The sequence below is a fragment of the Salvelinus alpinus genome, chromosome 2, assembly GCF_045679555.1.
Source record: "Salvelinus alpinus chromosome 2, SLU_Salpinus.1, whole genome shotgun sequence".
In the NCBI taxonomy this organism is placed as follows: Eukaryota; Metazoa; Chordata; class Actinopteri; order Salmoniformes; family Salmonidae; genus Salvelinus; species Salvelinus alpinus.
Genome location: NC_092087.1, coordinates 24,121,110 through 24,138,835, shown reverse-complemented (window position 1 = coordinate 24,138,835; position 17,726 = coordinate 24,121,110). Strand labels below are relative to the sequence as shown.

Below are 17,726 nucleotides of genomic sequence, written 5' to 3'. Positions count from 1 at the left end.
AGTAAAAATAAATTAAAACCCTTTAATGAGTAGGTGTGTCCAAACTTTTAACTGGTACTGTATATCAAAGAGTGGGCACCTAAGCAACCTGAGTCGGGTTCCAAATTATAGGTGTTTGCTCTGGTGAGAGAAAATGTCATCCTTCGAAACCACAGACATCGCTCTGTGACTCAAAGCCTACACCACCACCAGAGACCCCTCTTATCTCACACACACAGAGTTGACAGTGAAATGAAAAGTCACTGTTCCAAATCTACAGGCCTAACAATAAAGACTGGAGGAACACATTTGCACACAAGTTACGCAAACTCTTTATGAGAGCGTTGAGAAATGTCGAACACACAGTGAAACTTTGCTTTGGGACACATTGGGAGTCTAAGGTAAGTGAAACTTGGTCTCTGACATTGCCTTAGAACAGTGGTGTAAAGTACTTAAGTAAAAATACTTTAAAGTACAGCATAAGTCGTTTTTGGGAGTTTCTGTACTTTACTATTTATAGCTTTGACAACTTTTACTTCACTACATTCCTAAAGAAAATAATGTACTTTTTACTTCATACGTTTTCCCTGACACCCAAAAGTACTCATTACATTTTGACAAGAAAATAGTCAAATTCTTGCACTTGACCCAGGATGTTCTCTTGATCTCTACTGCCTCTGATCTGGTGGACTACCTAAACACAAATGCTTCATTTGGAAATTAATGTCTGAGTGTTGGGAGTGTGCCCCTGGTTATCCGTAAATAAAAAATATATATATTTAAAAAACTTGGGCTGACTGGTTGGGAATAATGAGGAATTTTAAATTATTAATACTCTTACTTTTGATATTTAAGTATATTTCAGCAATTACATTTACTTTTGATACTTAAGTATATTTAAAATGAAATACTTTTAGACTTTTACTTATGTAGTATTTTACTGGGTGACTTTTATTTGAGTTATTTTCTATTAAGGCATCCTAACTTTTACTCAAGTATGACAATTGGGTACTTTTTCCACCACTGCCTTAGAAAAACAATGTTAGTAACCTCTCTATTTAATGCTGGAAAGTGTTAGGACTGATCCACAACGTTCATTTATGGTTACTGCTAGTGCTTCTAGCGAGGGTACCGTTAGCTTTAGTTTGGTAGCTAGCTAACGTTAGGTCGCCGTGCAAAATAGTCAGAAATTGTTCTGTACGCATATAGGTAGAATTTACTTAATTTACCACCAAGCAAAATTATCAACTTATAAAAGTTATAAACCGTTTTTACCGGTGAATGCATATTTACCTTGGGTTTTGGCGATCATCAACTCGAGATTCCCTATAAACACGCGGTATGATCAACAAAAAAAATATTAGTGCTATGGGTTTCATGTATTTCCGCTATTCCCAGAGTCCAATTTTCATTGGTTTATGAGACCGTGGGAATTCGTCTCTGATTGGTTGACGGCACGACCTCTCCCCGATGCCATAGCAACCAGTTGCTTTGATTTATGCGAAGACCTATGTCAAAGACAGTACAATATGAAGATAGGCTAAAACTGCTTCTCCAATAGAAATCCCCGATCACACTTGTAGGCGATGTCATGGCGACGTTGGATATCTAAACTCAATCGTAGAAACCCGCATTGGGTCTAACTGTCGTCTCGCGCCGAACTGCGCATGTGCACGCCGTCAAATCAAACGCACTCCAGCGATATAAAGTTGTTTTTGAGAAAAATGAAAACGTATCCGTTTGTCCAATTCCCAAGGTTTGAATTAAACATGTTCAACTAATTAACACATTGGATCGAATCTAGGTTATGTATTTAGATTTCGTGAATAATTTTTCACTTCTATCATTGACTTCTCACACCAAAAACCCCGGCTCTGTTTGGTCTGTTTCGCAAGCGTTTCTGAAAGTCTCGCGATATTGCGCAAAGAAACTCTGTGCCATGTCATAGCCGGCAAAATACAGTAGGTCATAGATATAACATGGAAAATTCAGTTTTGCATAATTTACCTAGAGCCATATCTTTAGATAAATACAAGGCTCTACATTTACCCAAACACCTTTAGACTTAAGAAATGCATTCCAGGCTTGGCTGCTGCATGATAAATTAATGGATAAATAATGTTTTCTGTCACACACTGATCAAGTTTCACCTATCCTTGTTATTGTCTCCACCCCCTCCAGGTGTCGCTTGTTATCCGTGGTGTATATATCCCTGTGTTTCCTGTCTCTCTGTGCCAGTTTGTCTTGTATTTTCTAAGTCAACCAGTGTGGTTTCCCTGTGCGCCTGCCTTGTCTATTCTCTTTGACTAGTCCTCCCGGTTTTGACCCTTGGCTGTTTTCTGGACTCTGTACCCGCCTGCCTGACCATTCTGCCTGCCTGCCGCACTGTACATTCCTAGACACTGAACTGGTTTGACCTTTTGCTTGTTTACAACCATTCTCTTGCCTACCCCTTTTGAATGTAATAAATATCAGACTCAAACCATCTGCCTCCTGTGTCTGCATCTGGGTTTTGCCTTGTGCCCTTATAGTTTTCTGATAGAGTAGAATACAATAGAAGTGCATGCTGATTGTGTGGTTTTAGCTGGTTGAAGATGTGGCAAACCTGACCACCTCAGTGTCACCTGACAGGTTAATTCAATAACTCTGAAGCACGTTAAAACGGCCAGCTGATTCTAGCCGTCCCTTCTGGTTAGTTTTAGTCTGGCAGCATAGTCTCATTTAGAGGACCCACACTTTTGTTAGTGTCTTATTGGTCAAGGTGACGCCAAATACATATCACCAACTCGTTAAGCCTATCAGCGGCCTTAATCCCCGGGATTTCAGAATCAATTAATCTATGACCCCAGCACGATGTGTGGTCAGAAACGTGCTTTCCCCATCTGGATGAGCAGTTTCACAGTTATCCTCCTGGTAAAGTTTTCCTCCTGTATGCCTGATGTTTAATTGAGCGTGCATCTAAACGTAAGTGCCTTGAGATAGGTGTCATATTATGTGGAGTTAAGTTTTGTGGTCTATTTTGTATAATTACCATGTGTTGAGCTTGTTAGCTAGCTCGTGCTCCTGCTAGCATTAGCATTACTGTTAGCATTTTGCATTGGAATGCATAAGCATGACTGTTAGCGATTAGCCGTTTATTAGTGTTGCTCATTTATGGAGCTAGGCTATTTTCTATAATATATCATTCATACTCAGTGTATTAATATTATGTATACATTTCAACATTACTGTAATGTTTATTTGACTAGGCATTAGGCCTGCTGTGGTGTATTATAGCCAATGCTATTATCTACAATTGAAGTCAGAAGTTTACATACACCTTAGCCAAATACATTTAAACTCAGTTTTTCACAATTCCTGACATTTAATCCTAGTTAAGATTCACTGTCTTAGGTCAGTTAGGATCACCACTTTATTTTAAGAATGTGAAATGTCAAAATAATACCAGAGAGATTTATTTCAGCTTTTATTTCTTTCATCACATTCCCAGTGGGTCAGAAGTTTACATACACTCAATTAGTATTTGGTAGCATTGCCTTTAAATTGTTTAACTTGGGTCAAACGTTTTGGGTAGCCTTCCACAAGCTTCCCACAATAAGTTGGGTGAATTTTGGCCCATTCATCCTGACAGAGCTGGTGTAACTGAGTCAGGTTTGTAGGCCTCCTTGCTCGGACACGCTATTTCCGTTCTGCACACAAATTTTCTATAGGATTGAGGTCAAGGCTTTGTGATGGCCTCTCCAATGCCTTGACTTTGTTGTCCTTAAGCCAATTTGCCACAACTTTGGAAGTATGCTTGGGGTTATTGTCCCTTTGGAAGACCCATTTGCGACCAAGCTTTAACTTCCTGACTGATGTCTTGATGTTGCTTCAATATATCCACATAATTGTCCTACCTCATGATGCCATCTATTTTGTGAAGTGCACCAGTCCCTCCTGCAGCAAAGCACCCTCACAACATGATGCTGCCACCCCCGTGCTTCACGGTTGGGATGGTGTTCTTTGGCTTGCAAGCCTCCCCCTTTTTCCTCCAAACATAACAATGGTCATTATGGCCAAACAGTTCTATTTTTGTTTCATCAGACCAGAGGACACTTCCCCAAAAAGTACGATCTGTGTCCCCATGTGCATTTGCAAACCGTAATCTGGCTTGTTTATGGCGGTTTTGGAGAAGTGGCTTCTTCCTTGCTGAGTGGCCTTTCAGGTTATGTCGATATAGGACTTGTTTTACTGTGGATGTAGATACTTTTGTACTCGTTTCCTCCAGCATCTTCACAAGGTCCTTTGCTGTTGTTCTGGGATTGATTTGCACTTTTCGCACCAATGTACGTTCATCTCTAGGAGACAGAACGCATCTCCTTCCTGAGCGGTATGATGGCTGCGTGGTCCCATGGTGTTTATACTTGCGTACTATTGTTTGTAAAGATGAACATGGTACCTTCAGGCATTTGGAAATTGCTCCCAAGGATGAACCAGACTTGTGGAGGTCTACCATTTTTTTCCTGAGGTCTTGGCTGATTTCTTTTGATTTTCCTATGATGTCAAGCAAAGAGACACTGAGTTTGAAGGTAGGCCTTGAAATACATCCACAGGTACACCTCCAATTGACTCAAATGTTGCCAATTAGCCTATCAGAAGCTTCTGAAGCCATGACATAATTTTCTGGAATTCTCCAAGCTGTTTAAAGGCACAGTCAACTTAGTGTGTGTCAACTTCTGATACAGTGAATTATAAGTGAAATAATCTGTCTGTAAACAATTGTTGGAAAAATTACTTGTGTCATAAACAAAGTAGATGTCCTAACCGACTTGCCAAAACTATAGTTTGTTATCAAGAAATTTGTAGAGTGGTTGAAAATCGAGTTTTAATGACTCCAACGTAAGTGTATGTAAACTTCCGACTTCAACTGTACTTACCTGTGTTATACAAGCCATGTCACTCATAAATAGCAGTGCTGTAGCCTAAGTTCTCTTTCTCCACTTTCCTTTCAGAACCATAGTTAATGTCAATTCTCACTGGACATGATTCTCAGTTATCTGAACCATGAGTGGTCGGGTATGTGTGTGAATGTGGACATCTTCTTCCATTAAACTCGCTTTAACCTGGACATACGTCTCATCCTTGTTCTGACCGGAAATTCTGTAGTGGTTGCTATCGGCCTTAAGGTAGCACCTAAGGTTTCTTATTACATTCATCGTCCTTTGATTGTCTACACCCTACCTCTATTTTTCACACTGTGTTGTAAATCAAATTATGTAGGGGGGAAAAAAACATCCTATTTGGCTGCAGCTGCTGCTTTAAAACAGGTGGTAGAAGGAGGGGAGTATTTGTATTATGGATCCCCATTAGCAACTCTTCCTGGGGCCCGGCAAAAGTAAGGCAGTCATACAATTTTTAAAACGTTACATAGCAGGGGCATGTTCTGAAGCATGTCCATGTATGTGTATGGATGGAGAGCGAGAGAAAGACCAGCAGGAGTTCGCCAGAACAGATGTTGCCAATTCAGGAACGAGGCTACAGAAGCCAAGGAATGGAGGGAAAGAGATGGTTTTTATCTGACCAAACTCCAAGGTAATTTTTCATGTCTGTAGCTCAAATATTTACAAAAACTACCAAAATATTTTACTTTAAAGAAGATTGCACACATTACAGCAGAGAAACACATATATGAAGGTTTTGAGGTGAAACATCAAGACATGAATATTAGGAAAAGCATATCAAGGACACGTGTTTTGAATGTACACAGTGCAGTAAATGCAACATAATTCTTATACACAAGTTGACATGTTGCATAACCACCATACTAGGGATTAACACCGGTAACTGGGATCCCGGTACTGTCCCGGGACCATGCTTCACAATTCCCCCAAAAAATTAAATGACAAGACCTGGGAAATTACAACATTTCCCCCCAATGTCGGCACTAATGCAATTCCACGAAATACACAACATGTGCAGCAGCAGATTAAAAATGAAATAGCACATTATATAAACAGGTTGTCTCATGGAAGCCTTAGCGTATTAACTTAACACAAAGTCACCATAAATTCGAAGCACATGTATAATTGACACTGTCGGACTGCACAAGACCCGAATTGCAGTATAGAGTTCTCATCAGAACTGAAAATTTGATCCCTTTCAGACCAAAGCCTGGTGAAATGAAGCCCGAGCCCAGGCCTGATCTGACATCACAGAAATTAAATGAACCCCCACGCGAAAAATTTGCCCCAAACCGATTTCTAGAAAACAGCAGGCTATAATGATAAGCTGCTAAGCAGACATATGGAATTGTTTTAAGATAGTCATTATATGGATCATTTAGCTATTTGATTTGGAATTTTAGGACCCGTTTAGGTATGAAAAAAATACAAGTGGATTTTGCTATTCACTTGCGTAGTAGCCTGGCCTACTCCTGACCAAAAGCCTGTGAATTGTCTAATCAGTCAATGTGATTTTATTTCACTGAATCTGTCTGTATATTTGGTTAATTGATCTCTGGCTGGACAAGTGGAAGTGCTAGCTCATTTATTCGTTCACTGATCAGAAACATTTAGCATGCAATAATGTACCCTAAATCAAGTGTAGTCTATAATGTATCTAGTATGCTAACCTTATGTTACCTTATATAGAGCCTGAGCTATTTTCCTATCTTCCCAATCCTGACTCCCGTCTCGAATGAAAATTCCTAACTTTATTCTGTAATCCATAGGTTGCATTATCAAAGTACATCTCGCCTATGCATGTCAAAATACTGCTATAACATTTCCCCGGTTTCTCTGCGCTGTCTCGTATTGCTGCCCATATGAGAGCTTCGGTTGAAAATGTGTGATCAACAAATGGCATGAGAGTAGATATGTATATATCTTTTAAACAGAGTTGGTCCCTGTTAAGATACTGTACCTTGATATTTAAACAAAATCCTCTCTTCAACTCTCTGTTATTCATGAGCAGATCTGCTATCTGTGTAATCATCAACTCGATTTTGCCAAATAGGAGATATTCTGTCATTCATTGGCGTTATCTAGCAAGCATAGCAACTTTGGTCATTTAACTTATGTTTGACTGCCATTACAAAGTTTATATGATTCAACAAAGCTGTCACTACAATCAGTGCTTGACTTGGACTGAAGTAGGTGCCGGTACTCATTTTGGGTGCTGGTAATGTTTATATTTAGGTACAGGGACTCCTCAATACTTTTGAGCTAATATTCTATAAGTAATGCAGGAGGAACTCAAGAATAGAATATCTGAATAGAACTCAAGAATAGAATATCTGAAGTTACATTTACATTACATTTAAGTCATTTAGCAGACGCTCTTATCCAGAGCGACTTACAAGTTGGTGCATTCACCTTATGATGTCCAGTGGAACAACCACTTTACAATAGTGCATCTAACTCTAAGGAGGGGGGGAGGGGGGGTTAGAAGGATTACTTTATCCTATCCTAGGTATTCCTTAAAGAGGTGGGGTTTCAGGTGTCTCCGGAAGGTGGTGATTGATTCCGCTGACCTGGCGTCGTGGGGGAGTTTGTTCCACCATTGGGGTGCCAGAGCAGCGAACAGTTTTGACTGGGCTGAGCGGGAGCTGTACTTCCTCAGAGGTAGGGAGGCGAGCAGGCCAGAGGTGGATGAACGCAGTGCCCTTGTTTGGGTGTAGGGCCTGATCAGAGCCTGAAGGTACGGAGGTGTTCCGGTACTCAGTTCCGGTGAACTCCTGCCCAAGTCAAGCACTGACTACATTTCTGCAGAGAATAAAGTAAATAGCAAATTCACTGAATGATGTTGACTTAAATAAAATCTGAAGACATCTTGCAGGATTGGTAAGGCTTAATAACACTGAAAATATCCATGTGAAGCTTTTATATGCAATGTAGAGACCATGAATCTGCAAAGGGTCGGAAACCTTCCGGTAAATTTCAGCCATTCTTCCGGAAATTTACCATGGAAAGTTAAGCCTGGGAATTTGGGGAATTTTGCTTAAATTCATCAAAAAAGCTTATAACAATTAACCTTTTTTGTGGGATATTCATAAGGAAATTCTAGGTCTTGTGGAATATTTTGGTTTAACTACACAGTCTGAGCCAAGGACTACATGCTTTCTGGTAAGTTTTGATTACAATACTGGGTGGGGTGAATATATTTTATATGACATACATGATTGTTTGTTAACTAGTAAGTAGTAGCTTACAGCAAAGTGTGCTTAAATCATTTCTAACTTGTCAAACATTTCTGCTGGTTAGTTTTTGCTATCATGTGGGGTTTAGCTTGCTTGAGCCTGCTAACTGAGGAGTGTTAATTCACCTTCTTCCATACATGTTTCATCTTAAAACATTTATCTTACAAATGAGTTGTTTAGTCTAGCTGCTTAAATATTTATCTGTACATAATTTTTTTCTAATCTTTACAGGAAAATGCTACAGGCACTATCTGATGTGTGGAGGCATTTCACTGCAGCTAGGAAAAGCTGTGTACATTTGCAAATACTGTGCCAAATCATATGTGAAGAATGCAACAAAGATGCAGAATCATCTGGCCAAATGCATGAAGTTCCCTCAGCGCTTCAACAAGCAACCTCTGACAAAAGTCCCTCTACTTCTATGCGAAGTGAAAATGATTAATCAGACACCTTATTGATAGCAACAGCTCATGGTCCTTTGTTTTTTGACTCAATGGAGGAACATAGTCAGAGAAATGCTGATGAATGTCTTGCTCGAGCTGTGTATGCAACTGGTTCACCTCTGATGCTCACAGACAATGTGTATTGGAAGAGATTTCTGAATGTTCTTTGCCCAGCATACACCCCTCCAAACAGACATGCTTTATCTACTCATTTGCTGGATGCAGAGTTTCTAGTTTCAATAGTTTCTGATGGGTGGTCGAATGTTCGTGGGCATGGAATAATTAACTACATCCTCTCCACTCCTCAACCAGTACTCTACAAGAGCACAGACACAAGGGACAACAGATACACTGGTCTCTACATTGCAGATGAGCTGAAGGCAGTCATCAATGACCTTGGACCACAGAAGGTATTTGCACTGGTGACAGACTGCGAACATGATGACTGCTTGGTCTGAAGTGGAGGAGTCCTACCCTCACATCACACCCATTGGCTGTGCTGCTCATGCATTGAATCTGCTCTTCAAGGACATCATGGCACTGAAAACAATGGATATGCTCTACAAGAGAGCCAAGGAAATGGTTAGGTATGTGAAGGGTCATCAAGTTATAGCAGCAATCTACCTCATCAAGCAAAGTGAGAAGAATAAGAGCACCACATTGAAACTGTCCAGCAACACCTGTTGGAGTGGTGTTGTCATTATGTTAGACAGTCCCTTGGAGGGGAAGGAGTCTCTCCAAGAAATGGCCATATCACAGTCTGCCGATCTGGACAGCCCCATCAAGAGGATCCTCCTGGATGATGTATTTTGAGTGAGCGTAGCAAGCAGCCTGAAACTTATAGCAGTAGTAGTTGCACGGATTGAGGGAGACAATGCCATCCTGTCTGATGTTCAGACTCTGCTTGCAGATGTAAGAGAATAAATCCACACTGCCCTGCCCATTTCACTGTTGCTCCAAGCAGAGGAAACTGCAGTTCTGAAATACATCAAAAAGCGTGAAGACTTCTGCCTGAAGCCCATGCACCCCGCAGCGTACATGTTGGACCCAAGTATGCTGGCAAGAGCATCCTGTCTGGTGCAGAGATCAACAAGGCCTATGGTGTCATCACTACTGTGTTTTGCCACCATGGCCTGGATGAGGGCAAGGTTCTTGGCAGTCTGGCGAAGTACACTTACAAGCAATGGCTTTGGGATGGAGATGCAATATGGCAGTCGTGCCAACATATCTCATCACCCACCTGGTGGAAGTGACTTTGTGGATCTGAGGCTCTTTACCCTGTTGCCTCCATCATCCTCCAAATCCCACCAACATCAGCCGCCTCAGGTCCTTGTATGGGAACACACACACCAAAGCACACAACAGGCTGACCAATACAAGGGTTGAAAAATTGGTGGCCATCCGGGAAAATGTTATGCTTTTTGAGCCTGACAACGAGCCATCCTCAACAAGGTTGGAAAGTGACAGTGAAGATGAGGCCTCAGAGTCTGATGTTCAAGAGGTGGACATTGAGGAGGTCCAGGGAGAAGAAATGGAAGCCTGAGAGGAAGACAACCAAAGCTTTAGTTTCTAGACTATCATTTTAATGATGTATATTGAAAAAGTTTTTGGGAGATGCGATGGATCGTTGGGGATCATTCAATACTCCCTTTTGTTGTTCAGTGAAATCATCCCATGTGAAGAGTCAACTTATTTAATTAAAGTTCAATTTGTAACTACAGTTGAAGTCGGAAGTTTACATACACTTAGTTTGGAGTCATTAAAACTCGTTTTTCAACCACTCCACAAATTTCTTGATAACAAACTATAGTTTTGGCAAGTCAGTTAGGACATCTACTTGTGCATGACAAAAGTAATTTTTACAACAATTGTTTAAAGACAGATTATTTCACTTATAATTCACTGTATCACAATTCCAGTGGGTCAGAAGTTTACATACACTAGGTTGACTGTGCCTCTAAACAGCTTGAAATTATGTCATGGCTTTAGAAGCTTCTGATAGGCTGACATCATTTGAGTAAATTGGAGGTGTACCTGTGGATGTATTTCAAGGCCTACCTTCAAACTCAGTGCCTCTTTGCTTGACATCATGGGAAAATCAAAAGAGATCACCCAAGATGGTAGACCTCCACAAGTCTGGTTCATCCTTGGGAGCAATTTCCAAACGCCTGAAGGTACCACGTTCATCTGTACAAACAATAGTACGCAAGTATAAACACCGTGGGACCACACAGCCATCATACCGCTCAGGAAGGAGACCGGTACAAAAGTATCTATATCCACAGTAAAACAAGTCTTATATTGACAAAACCTGAAAGGCCACTCAGCATGGAAGAAGCCACTGCTCCAAAACCGCCATAAACAAGCCAGACTACGGTTTGCAACTGCACATGGGGACAAAGATCGTACTTTTTGGAGAAATGTCCTCTGGTCTGATGAAACAAAAATAGAACTGTTTGGCCATAATGACCATCGTTATGTTTGGTGGAAAAAGGCTTGCAAGCCGAAGAACACCATCCCAACCGTGAAGCACGGGGGTGGCAGCATCATGTTGTGGGGGTGATTTGCTGCAGGAGGGACTGGTGCACTTCACAAAATAGATGGCATCATGAGGGAGGAAGATTATGTGGATATATTGAAGCAACATCTCAAGACATCAGTCATGAAGTTAAAGCTTGGTTGCAAATGGGCCTTCCAAATGGACAATGACCCCAAGTATACTTCCAAAGTTGTGGTAAAATGGCTTAAGGACAGCAAAGTCAAGGTATTGGAGTGGCCGTCACAAAGCCCTGACCTCAATCCTATAGAAAATGTGTGGGCAGAACTGAAAAAGCATGTGCGAGCAAGGAGGCCTACAAACCTGACTCAGTTACACCAGCTCTGTCAGGAGGAATGGGCCAAACTTCACCCAACTTATTGTGGGAAGCTTGTGGAAGGCTACCCGAAATGTTTGACCCAAGTTAAACAATTTAAAGGCAATGCTACCAGATAATAATTGAGTGTATGTAAACTTCTGACCCACTGGGAATGTGATGAAAGAAATAAAAGCTGAAATAAATCATTCTCTCCTATTATTCTGACATTTCACATTCTTAAAATAAAGTGGTGATCCTAACTGACCTAAGACAGGGAATTTTTACTAGTACTAAATGTCAGGAATTGTGAAAAACTGAGTTTAAATGTATTTGGCAAAGGTGTATGTAAACCTCCGACTTCAACTGTAAAAAGTTTTTAAAAATTTCTATTGGAAGGATTGAATCATTTGCAATTATGTCTACTTATGATAAGGTTTATGTTTCTGTCTCCATATGATATGGTAACTATATCCAGTGCAAAAAACATATACATTTAAATGGTATTAATAATATTTTGCATATATTTCCGTTAATTCCCATTAATTCCTGTCACGACTTCCGCCGAAGTTGGACCCTCTCCTTGTTCAGGCGACGTTCGGCGGTCGAAGTCACCGTCCTTCTAGCCATCGCTGGTCCTCTTTTCATTTTCCTTTGGTTTTGTCTTGTCTTCCATCACACCTGGTTCCAATCCCATCAATTACATGTTGTGTATTTTACCCTCTGCTCCCCCTCATGTCCTTGTCGGTGATTGTTTATTGTAAGTGCTTGTGCACGTCTGTCCTGGTGTGCGTCGGGTTATGTAACCATTATTTGATTGTTCTGTTTTCCGGTGTTTTTTGTTTGTTATTAAACTGCGCCGTTTGGAAACACAGTTTTTGCTCTCCTGCGTCTGACTTCTCTGCCGCCAGTACGCACCCCTTACAATTCCCATATTTTCCCATTCATTCCCACGGAAAGTTTCCCCCTCTGAATATTCCCCAAAATGTGCAACCCTAGCCACCTGTATCCTTGATTGCATAACACATTAAATGCATGACTCAGCTCTGTTTACATTTTCTCCAATAAGTACAATAGAGCAGTTTGCCAATATCTGAGGGACAGAGACATAATACTTTGGTACATTTAGAAACTACTCTCACAGTAATCATATACTTTGCACATGAACACGAGTAAGAAATCACGAATGTATTTATGTGAAATATCTTGGTTCTTTGTGTATTTTGTCTGAACCAGGCCTTCTTGGAAAGGGTGTTGGGCCTTTTTGCGGCACGCTTGTAAGGCTCTGGTTGTCCAAAAGGGGTCCCCACCCGTCTTCTACTGTTGTTCTCTGCTGTCGTCCGTTATCCAATGACTTGTCGTGTAGTCCTGAACAGAACTACAGAGTTTATTCTACTTCCATTCACTCTGGAAGATGCTCCTTTGAAGATAGGCTAACCAGCCGTGTTGATGGTTCCCAATGGGTTGATGAGAGTAGTAAAATACGATGGTTTGAAGAGAGTAGTAGAATGGTCCCACTTAAATTCTCTTTTCTAGATACTTAGGACAGCTAATCAGCATTACCAGTGATTGTCCAGGTGGTGACTTTATATCTCTATCTCGTGTTGAGATTCAAAGTTCCAACCACTTTAAATGTGAGCTGCAGCTTGATGTCTTTCTGGTCTGACATGTTAATTGTTAACCCATAATTTTATACTGTTCGTTCAAAAAGGGGGGGTGTTCCTTCAGGCTGACTCGCTATGTGACCTCACTCAAGGGGGCTGTGACTACTTACTTCTATAAAGTTATGGAAACGTTTATCTCTTATGGCTCCTAAAATCATATCCCTCTCTCGACTAAAACACTTTCATAATTTTTCATATTTCATGCACAGTTCATCGGACGAACACTTCACACAAATAGTGTGTATACTTTTCAAGTTACAGTATTTCCTTTATAACATTTTTAATGACATCACAAAACAACACCTGAAACGTCACCAGTGTTCTCCATATTGCCTCTGACCATTCCCCACGTTCTTTGTTAGAAATGTTGTTCCAGTATTCGCTTCAGAACGTGTTAGAGTTTTGGTGGGAAAAGGTCTGTGTAGACAAAGCCACATTCCTTGGGTGAATTTGGAAAGGGAGATAGCTGAATGTTCTGAAATTGATTTACAACAGGGCGTGAGCTGTCAACCCCCCCACCAGTTCTTTTCTCCCCCCTCTGTGGGTGAAAGGGGATCTGGTTGAAGTTATTTATTGCAAAGCTAATCTGACCCATTTGGATCCTTACAGGACAGTTATGACAGTATGTAACTTTCTAAATGTAATTCATTAAAGTTAGTAGTTACCTGTCCAAATTTGTAATCGGTAACATAACTGTGTGGAGAAACGGACCAAGGCGCAGCGTGCTCTGAGTTCCACATCTTTATTTTTTGAAAAACTTACAAAAACAAAGAACGGAAACAAACAACAAACCGTAACATAAGCGGTTTAACATGCACTAACTCAAAACAAGATCCCACAAAACACAGTGGGGAAATGGCTGCCTAAATATGATCCCCAATCAGAGACAACGATAAACCGCTGCCTCTGAATGGGAACCATACCAAGCCAACATAGAAATAAACACACTAGATCACCCACCCTAGTCACACCCCGACCTAACCAAAATAGAGAATAAAAAGGCTCTCTATGGTCAGGGCGTGACAGGACCAATGAAACAAATATCAAAATATAGTTTTTGGGTGGAGTTTTCCTTTCAGGCATTAGAAGAAGACAAAAAATATCCATCAAATGTATTTTGTACGTCATCATAGTGGTCTATGACACTCTCGGGTGGAACAAACTTTAACTTGCACCTTTTTTCAATGTTGAACAGAAAGGTGTCATAATGGATTTTTTTCTCGCAAACATCCCTTCTGAATTTAAAAGTAATCAATTTTTTGTTGTTGCTGGTAAAGTAACAGTAACAGTTATAGTTTTTTGTAATCAGATTAGATGTTACTGATTACATTTAATAGTTTAATCAGTTACTCCCCAACCCTGTGTATAAATTACACACAGAACAATCCCCCGGTTGTTCCCTAGCCCAGAGCTGGTTGGAGGGAGCATGCGTGGGTTAGTTATTTTCTGCTCAATCACACAGCAGGGACAACAGAGCGCTTTACTCCCCACACAATGACAGGGATAAGGGACATTCTATCCCCTTACCCAGGGACAAAACTGCTTTGACATTTTGTGAAGAAATGTTTTTTGATGCTAATGCTGTTATGTCATAATGGAGTGGGATAGTCACAAATACGTCATGTCAAACACTCTTTCTCTCCTGATGTAGCCAGAACATTTCCTCAAATTGTAGAGCGACAATTGAATAGGCCGTGTCTATTATGATTGGTAATGGAATTGAAAATGGAAAACAAGAAGCACATGACAGGTGCTGCACCACATGGGAACTGTCCTCGTGTTTTAGGGCTAGCAATCCATTTTATTCTGTCAACATGTTTTATTGTGTACGGACATGTGTCTAAAAGGAATCTAGCTATTTGTGCTTTTTGAACATGTTTGAAAATGGTGAATAAAGCGTTTTCAGTTCCCATAAGATAAGACAACATAGTACAGTAGTGTACAGAACCATGGAAAGAATATTAGCCAATGTGCTGAAAGGGGAAAAACCAATAATTACACGTAATGTGAAACAGTGGTGGTGGACCTATCAGCATCAGTGCAACATGCAGGAAATTGTCAACTGAAGAACACTTTCCACTCATTGCAAGTTTGTAGACTTTCTGAGCTATATAGTATTGTCATAATCTTAGGCTATACTAAATTACTAATGGTTCAACAGTATAATTTAGTGTTATAGAACAATATTGCCCAAAGCAACTTACACACTCAGGAAAAGGTTAGTTGTTGTTGTTTATTGTGGTTTGTTAGGATTTAGGGGCTAGCTATGAAGTTGACCACACAAATAATTACTACCAGTAGCAACTGTCAGAGATCCCACTTCTCTCACTTTTAATGGTTGTTTACCCTAATCATTCTTTGTATTGTAAACATGCTATTATGTGACCAACTCTCACTCTTTTGCCTTGTCACCCTCTCTCTACCCCTCACTCTGTCTTTCTGTAACTCCCTCCTGTGTCTGTTAGTCTGTCTGTCCGGCTCAGGGCTTGTTTAAAAAGGCCCAGGAACTAAGGGACAGGACATAGGGTGTTTACCGAGCCTGTAGAAGTCATTGTTGTTCAGGTTATTCAAGCCTTCAAGTGATGCCAACTTTACCAGAATACTTGTGGGAGCGGTTTGGAACAGGACTGAATGGAGGTTAGATTCATTAGAGCAAAAACAGTTAATGTTCCTCCCACTGCCTTAATGTTTCATTCTATTACCAAATTGAATCAGTAAGTGGCTTGATTGGCATGTTCAGGCAGTTTCCTTTCGAGGAGCTGCCTAAACAAAGAGACTTGGAAAGTCTGCTAGACTTTCCAAGTCACACACAGCTGGCAGGCATGGAGAACAAACGAATGAGAGTGAGAGACGACTGTTGCTTAAAGAAACGTTCAGTAGCTGCCTTGTTTAGCATCGTCTTGCATAATCACACATTGCCACAAATAACCTAGTAACATGTGAATATATTTGTTGAGATGATACATATACGGTAACATATTATCTGACATTGTGTGGGTAGGGATGAAAATGAGAGGCCGTGGAATGAACAGAGTGTTCTTATGATCACACACACACACACACACACACATACACACACACACTATCAACCTCTTCCTCTGCATAGTCGTCAATGCCTAGCAGTACCCAGAAAATTGTGCGCCTCACTCTGACCCCGTCAATCTCCCGCCTCACTCTCTCCGCTCTCTCGCTCTAAAACATTCTCGCTCCATTCATTTAGAATGCACTGCTGTTTAGAACACTGCCACTGAGAGAGGCAGAGAGGGAGTGCACCATTCACTTGTGTTTCAATGGAGATGACGCAAATCCCTGACCTGTTTTGTACTCCGAAATCCTGGGCCTGCTCTCTTCGACCAACGTTCTCCTTACAAATCTTGACCTTGCTGGCAGGTGGACAGACAAACTAATTATGAGTGGGCCAGAATCCCTTTGTAGACTGGACTGGACCAGGCCCAATATTCCTGTCTGTCTGTCACACCCCTGCTGGTGGTGAAAACACTTTCTCTGAGGTGGATACATGGGGTCGTAGGTTACCTATGTGGCACTGTCAACAATGCTATCCTGACATGACTCTGTATCATGACTCAAATCTCAAACATAAACAATGCCAATCATTAACACTAATTATTCAATAAGCCAATTATATTAATTAACCAATTGAGATTATTTGAACCATTCTATACATGTTTTGTAGTGCGGTAGGTATTATCTTTTCTTATTGATATTTTTGATCATTAGAGTAGTTTGAAACTACACTACAGACCAGGGCCCAGGGCCCAGGCCCCAGGCCAAACACCAGGGTCGATAAATGTCAAACTATATAACAGCACCACCTTGTGTTCAATCGAGGAACCTTTTGTCAATATACGTCGTTTTTTAAAACACTTTTAATGGCGCTACTGTAAATACCAAACAGAGGAGGCTGGTGGGAGGAGTTATAGGAGGACGGGCTCATTGTAATGGCTGGTGTCCATATGTTTGATGTGTTTGATACCGTTCCATTGATTCCATTCCAGCAATTAGAATGAGCCCTTCCTCCTATTGCTCCTCCTACCAGCCTCCTCTGATACCAAATAATACATAGGGCTCTGTCTAAGACCAAAGGATACCTTATAATGCTATAAACGGGGCTATGTTTGCTTGAAATGTTGCTTCATCTATACACCAGAATAGGTCTGCACTGTGGCTTATGTTGGGCATCAAAACATGATAGCTGAAAATAATGACAGGGACAAGTCGCTCTAATGAATAAGCAATTTATTCATATCAATACAATAACGATTTTAATAATGAAATAACTGATTTTGAAAAGGTAGGCCTTGCACATGATCATATAACAATGACTACTTGTCTAGGCTATGTATTTTAGTCCCGGCTTGGTCAAGCTCTAGCATGTCGGCAGCAGCCACAGGTGAGTCGCTTCACTGCTCTCCAAACATGGCGGAGGACTCCTCCCTTATTTCTGGGGCAATTTACGGTCACCTGAAAGATAGGAAGAAGTCATATTTGTATTCACCTCCAAATCTACTTTACTCTTTGCAGACCATGTTCTGTACATTGATTTGTTGACACACTTGAAAGGTCCTCATATGTCAATGATCTGCGAAGAGTG

General features: G+C 40.8%; 2 protein-coding genes across 2 annotated transcripts in view; both read right to left on the bottom strand.

Moving 5' to 3' along the window:
- LOC139557210 (inositol hexakisphosphate kinase 2-like) overlaps window positions 1–1,376 on the bottom strand; it is a 37,606-nt gene extending 36,230 nt beyond the window's left edge. Inside the window, exon 1 of the mRNA XM_071371722.1 lies at window positions 1,273–1,376. The gene's annotated coding sequence lies outside the window, so the exon portion shown is untranslated. The remainder of the gene's footprint in view (window positions 1–1,272) is intronic.
- Window positions 1,377–17,354: 15,978 nt separating this feature from the next.
- LOC139557203 (G-protein coupled receptor 22-like) overlaps window positions 17,355–17,726 on the bottom strand; it is a 37,407-nt gene continuing 37,035 nt past the window's right edge. The window contains exon 3 of the transcript XR_011671350.1: window positions 17,355–17,596. The gene's annotated coding sequence lies outside the window, so the exon portion shown is untranslated. The remainder of the gene's footprint in view (window positions 17,597–17,726) is intronic.